This window comes from Nomascus leucogenys, chromosome 6, assembly GCF_006542625.1.
Source record: "Nomascus leucogenys isolate Asia chromosome 6, Asia_NLE_v1, whole genome shotgun sequence".
Taxonomy (NCBI): Eukaryota; Metazoa; Chordata; class Mammalia; order Primates; family Hylobatidae; genus Nomascus; species Nomascus leucogenys.
In genome coordinates, this window is record NC_044386.1 from 14,362,827 (window position 1) to 14,369,804 (window position 6,978).

Sequence of the window (6,978 nt, forward strand, 5' to 3'; positions counted from 1 at the left end):
CTTTTGCACAACTTACTTTCAAGACCTTCAAGGAAAACTTCAATATAGAAAACCATCATCCTTCCCTCCTTGCTGTACTCTCTCTGTATGGGTGGAAAGGGCTACAGAAAGTCCCTATTGTTATTGTGTGTGTTGTTCACTGTTTTCTATTGTTCCATCCATTCATTCCTCACTACCTACAAGGACCAGCTGTGGCTCTCTAGTCATGAGACAGAATCCACAAGGGACACACATCCCTGAGGCAGGGCTAAGACTAGGGTGAGGAGAGTGAGGTTGCTGGTCTTTGTCCTGTAGTGGGTTGAATAGTGGTCCCCAAGAAGGCTGTCTAAGTCCTAACCCCCTGGAACCTGAGAATGTAACCTTATTTGGTCAAAGTCTTTGCAAATGGAATTAAGCATCTACAGATAAGATCATCCTGGATTAAGAGTGGGCCCTAAATCCAATGTCAGGTGTCCTACCAGAGGAAGGCAGAGGGCAAGCTGACACACAGAGATGCAGGGAGGATGGCCATCTGATTAAAATGAAGCCAGAGATTGGCCTGATGCCACCACAAGCCAATGAACACCAGGAGCCACCAAAAACTGCAGGAAGCAAGGAAAATCCTTTCCTGGCGGCTTCAGAGGGAGTGTGGCCCTGCCAACACCACAATTTCAAATGTCTGGCCCCCAGAACCATGAGAGAATAAATTTCTAATATTTTAACCCACTCAGTTGTTTGTGGTAATTTGTCACGGCAGCCCTTAGAAGCTAATATAGGTACAAAATATAAGAGAGTGCCAAAAAACCCTGTAATCAACAGAAACAACGTTTTGATGCAATCTTTTTTAAAAATTAAAATTAATGTTTAAAAAGCCAAACTCATTATAAACAAAATGTAGAAACTGCAAACAAAGATAACATCCATGAGGTCATAGCAGCGATGGCCATGACCATCCTGGGTGCCCCGGGTGGGCTGACCACAGTAGGTTAATAACTTGGGGCCTTTTAACGGAACTTAAAGAAAAAATGGTTCACCTTTAGTAGAGGCCCAACCCCCCATGGGAGAAGGAGAATAACCATAGCTGCATACAATATCTTTTCTATGCTTCGGGTCCAGCTCTGCCTGGTTCACACACCACAAGACAAAAGCTCTGAAGTGAGCCAAAGCTACAGTAGAGGACTAGTAAAGTTTTTGTCTAACCTCAAGTGCTCTGAGACAGGCTTCGTAGGAGTTATTTCCTCCATGTGGCTACAATTCCCTTTAGGTTTATGGTTCTAGCACCTGCCTTCCTGGCTTCTTCTGCCTCTGACTTCACTGACATACTTCCAGCCCATCTTAGAGTCTGGCTAAGCTGGGAGCTTCAGAAATGAACTGATTCTAAATGGAGGAACAACTGCCTTTGGTGGAAACCAGCTGTTTGTGCTCTTCCATTATCTTCTACTTGGAGCATGAATCTGTCTTCCTGGCCTTCCAAAATCATCACGGGATCTCACTAAAGAATGAGGGTCAGAGCCTGGTGAGCTACCTGACAGGTGGAGGGCCTGCTGTTCAAGAGCAGGCAGTGTTCTTACCATCAGAGGGATGCAACACGTCCACTGATTAAAGGTTGCATCACTCATGTCTAGGGAGACATAGGCTCTACCAAGAGCTCCCTCTCCAATTCTATTCTATTTCTAAGCGCCTACTGAACTCTTCCCATATACCAGGCATTGTGGCAACTCGGAGCAATGGGGAGAGAGAGGAATGGGATGAAGTCACCAAAAAAAGTGAAAATATCTAGTGATAACTCCCAAACCCCCATGGGCAGTGGGCGTACAGGAAAGGAGAAAGAAAGGTCCACATGAGTGACTACACGAGGCTTAGGTAGCCTTATTTCTCCCTAGGACTCTTTCCACCGCTACAAGCTGTTTCCTTGGATTATGCAAAATATGCCAAAGATCTCCCATGGCTCTTTTCTACTTGTGGAGACAAGCAACAAATTCTGTAATGTCTCTATAACTTGTCATTACTTGAAGTCAAGCGACAGAAAGGAATCAAGACCTGCATGACCTTTGCATTCCAATAATCAGTGACTATAACTGACCAGCTTTTTCTATAATACAGCTGCAGGGAATGATTTTCACTTGCGATTTTAGGGCAGGTTTTTTTTTTTTAATGTATGGTGCACACATTTCAATTACTGATGATATCCTGTATTAAAATCTTTGCAGATAACGGTGAGAAATGCAGTAACTAATCTGAACTTTTAAGGCTACGAAGCTGAGTATCCAAGTATCTGGACCTAGTCTTTAATTGCGTGGATGTGACATCAGTTTAGAGAAGGATGTAGCTCACACGGTCCGGGTCAAGAAGGGCTGAGGCAGTTAGGTTCTGAGTCACCGTGGGGGTTGGGGGTGGCTGAAGTGCAGGAAGTGTCATGGTGTCCATGTTTCTGCACAATGTGGGGTTCACTTTTATCTTTCTCTCCAAGCAGAAAATGACTTTTTCTGCCAAAAGAGTTTAAAAATCCATCGTATCACCACAGCCTGCAGCAGACTGATGATCCTACAGAGAGAACACAGCTGTCAGAGCAAGCGAGTGCCGCTTCTCAGAAAGAGACTGAATGAAGCTGCTGGCAGACACAGAGCCCTGAGATCAGAGAGAAATGCAATGAGGAAACACAGCCAGTGCCAGGAGTTTGCATAGAATTTTGGATGAAAGCAAAGCCTTCCATTGAAATAAATTGGTAAATGTTCAGTCCATAAACGATGGACTTTGAGTGCATATATTGGGGTATGTTTACTAAGATTTAATCACACAGGCTCAAAGCTGGAGATGGCCATCTCATATCATCTCATGTTTGATGGGAACAGCCCAGGACACTTTGAACAGGGTCCAGACTCAACCAGCACCACATCTTTAGCCCCAGTAAAAGCTATTCTATGCTCCTTCATGAGGAGGGACTGTGGACTGATATCATGTGATTTAAAATGCATTCTTAAGTAGATAGATAGGAATCTCAGATTGCAAATGCAAGTGCTCTATGACTTCTATTTTTTTAAATGAATGTAATTCTGTTTGGAGCCTCTGCGCCATCAGGTAGTAGAAATTTAATCTCAGACAACTCAAGTTTACGTCTCCATCTCTACCTCTTTTTCTCCAAATCTGTGTCTATATGCTCAGGAGACTGTGTTGTGCTATTCACTAGGCTAGGGGGAGGAAACTGGTTTTCTACCCATCTGGCTGCCCTGTTTTGTCATCCTTTCTGGTCACTAGAGGGCCATCCAAGGTTACTGCTGGTCTCACTCCCCAGGCTTAACACAAGGTCCCCCATCTCTGTTCTTCTATGATTCCAGGGCCATTCCTGGGCATGCTACCCCATCAAACTGCCTCTGCAGCTACCTCCAGGGCCCCTTGGGAATTTTTCCATTGATCATGCTCAACCCAGGGCCATGGCCACACTGACTTTGCCTAGGGCCCCATCTACTTATATGTGCTTGTAGACATTATTACTGCAGGGTCTTGCTACCTCCTCAGAGTTCTCTGGAAAAGACCATGTGACCTTCTCTGCTGTGGATGAGTAGGACAAGAGGGGAAACGGCATAGTCTATGTTCCTCCCTAGAGATCCTCCAGCATCTCATGGCCATCTTTCTGATTCTCTCCTATCCCCAAGGACTAGGAAGATTTTTTTTCCTAGTTGTAGCAAGGGAGGAGCATAGAGCAGATATGCTTTTCCTTAATAGACATTCTCCCAAGTCTACTCTTTGTGCCTTTTCTCTGAGCTTTGAGCTTGTAAAAGCAGGATCAGCTTTTCTTGAGTCCCCTGCTTGGTGCTGCAGCTCCCCTTCTGTGGGTGGTGGTGCAGATGCCTACCTGCCTGAGTGAGAGAATGAAGTTCTCCAATGAACTTCAAATGAAGTTCTAGGTTTAGACAGCCTATCTGGCATCATTCATCTTCTGTGGAAACTACAACCATTTTATTAAAAATTCAGTTTCAAGGCATGCTGACACTTTAAAATGTTAATGAAGCATTGTTGATTGCAGGTATTTCCTTGCAGTCTTCTTCTTTCACTCAGACAGGTAGGCAGCTGCACTGCCGCTCGCAGAAGGGGAGCTGCTGCACCAAGCAGGGGACTCAAGAAAGGCTGGCCCTGGTTTTACAAGCTCAAAGCTTGGTTTAGGCAACCTATCTGGCATCATTAATATAAATATTCCTGGTCTATGCAAATTCTATCTCTTAGAATTAAGATTCTTATGTTTATAATGGGAAAAAATATGAACATTATCTTTTCAGACTTACCTCCTTGAAAGCTATATTTGATATGTAGGTTCATCAACACAATATGAAACATAATCAGAATTTGGTAAGTATCTAATGTCTAAATTCATTCAAATACAGTTTTTTTTTTTTTTTTTGGCTGGGGTTGGGGGGTGGGGATTCAAGTCTAAAGTGAATGAATTACTGGGAATAACAAGTTAAGCCCAAATCTTAAACATTAAAGGTTTCCACCATCTATATGTAGATAAATACATCTTTCTCTTTTAACTAAAAATCCTAATATTGAGTCTATGCAGTATTGAGAAGTTGGTTGTTTAGGAAATTTGCAACTTGTTATTCACTTTGTGGTAAACATAATTTTAACATAGTGACCAAAATTTTATCACTTCCAGAAAACTCTCAAATTTGAGCAAAATAACCTTGTATTTCAAACATTTATGAGGTTCTCTAGATCTAGTTTAAATCAGTCTTGCAGCGTTTTATCATCCTTCTTACAAATTCACTTAACAGAAAGTGGTTTCTAGAGTTGGAAATAGTATTAGAAGTGAAAGCCAATAGAAACTTCAAATGAAATGAAAAAGCAACAAATGTCAAATAAAGTTTAGACTTATTGAAATTGCTCACTAAGTTTCAAAAGGGTTGACAGGCACAGAATTTATCTTGATATAGTTAATGTCCAGCTCTTACCTCCTTGAGGAAAAACTGCCAAATAACCCAATAAACCCTGGACTGCTTACCAGAGGCAGCTTAAAGATTTGCACCTGCAAAGTTAGATAAACATCTTAGATAAAAGGCAAGAGCTTTAATCGTTTCTGCAGGTTTAGGCGCCCCAATTAGGACACTGGTTTAATAACATCTGACCTAAATATGTGACTATCTTGCAAGGGGAATGCACTAAACTTTAGAATAACAGTTGGTTTTATTCTAAAACTGGTTGTTCAGTTTTACAGCTGCCAGTCACCTTTATTCTGCAGGGAAAAAAAAATACAGTTTGCTTTGTGGTACAATGACTGTCAAAATGTGGATTGTAAGTGGAATAATACAGGTCACATCATTCTCTTAATAATCCAGGCCTTTTTATGCCTTCTACTTCCTGAGAATTCTTGAATACATTTTCTCATTTGGTTCTCAGAGGACATGAGTGGTTATGGAAACAGAATTTCAGAGATTACATCACTTGCTCAGGGTCACTGGGGATAATTTATACATGACACCCCACATTGCCCCTCCTCCCCCACCCCATTTCCTTTACCTGATCAGTGTCTTAGCTCAGGCTGCTGTAACAAAATACCGTACACTGAGTGGCTTAAACAATAGACATTTATTCTTCATGGTTCTGGAGGCTAGAAGTCCAAGATTGAGGAGCTAGCAGATTTAGTTGGTGGTGAGGGCTCGCTTCCCAGCTTGCAGATGGCCACCTTCTTGCTGTGTCCTCACAGCGTAGAAAGAGAGATCAGATGTCTCTTCCTCTTCTTACAAGGACACTAATCCCACCCATCATGGGACTCCACCCTCATGACCTCCTCCAAACCTAATCACCTCCCGAAGGCCCCACCTCCTAATTACCATTCACTGAGGGTTAGGGTATATGAATTTGGAGATGGGGGGACATGAACATTAGTTCATAACAATCAGCAACAAATTCCTCCAGAGTGTGACCTCCTTCAGGAAGCCTTCCCTGACTTCTCAGTTTGGTTTGGTTTAGTGGTCCCTGGAGGCAACCCCAGAGAATCTAGATCTTCCTCTATCATAGACTGCACATAGCAGTGGGCCTGAATACTTGAGTTTCTAATAGTGCTTATCCAGGTGGACCTGTGTAGTTCCTTCTCACCTAAAAATGTGGGTCATTGATGCGCAGCACTGCAAATCTAACCCATGATCCTTCCACCCACAGTTCTTCTCTTTTTCTCTATTCTCAGTGACTTTGAAGGCCATGTGTTGAGAGTAGCATGAGTGATGGAACATTTTGAGTTTTGCTTTCCATCAAAAGAAAATACAGTCACACATCACTTAACACTAGGCGTGTGTTCTGAGAAATGTGTTGTTAGGTGATTCTGTCATTTGGTGGACATCAAGGAGTGTACTTACACAAATGTAGATGGCATAGCCTACTACCCACCTAGACTACAGTGTATGGCCTATTGCTCCTAGGCTACACACCTGTAGAGCATGTTACTGTATTGAATATTGTAGGCAACTGTAACACAATGGTAAGTATCTGTGTATCTAAACATATTTAAATATAAAAGTACAGCCAGAATAAGGTATAAAAGATAAAAAATGGTACACCTGTATAGGGCAGCTCTATTATAATCTTATGGTACCATTGTTGTATACATTTTCTGTAGTTGACCAAAATATTGTTATATGGTGCATGATGATACGTAATAGAAAATCCATTTCTTTTCCTAAAAAATAATTTAAATTTTACTGTATCTTTACCAAATGAATTATTGAAACTGACTACAGATGAAGAATTGAAGTTGAATTTTGAGAATATGTTACTTATTTCATTTTAAATAAAAGTTAAAAATGAATATCTTGAGCTTGCTGAAAATACTTAATGATTTCTTCTCCTGCTTACATAAAGATACCTCTTGACTGCAATGTCCTTGTGATTGAGAATCATTAGAACAAAACTTAAGAACAGTTTAGATACACGTTATCCCTTGAGAAGGGCTGTCATCAATCCAATCTAGATTATGTAAATGAACAAACCAGAGACAAGTTTATTTTTCAC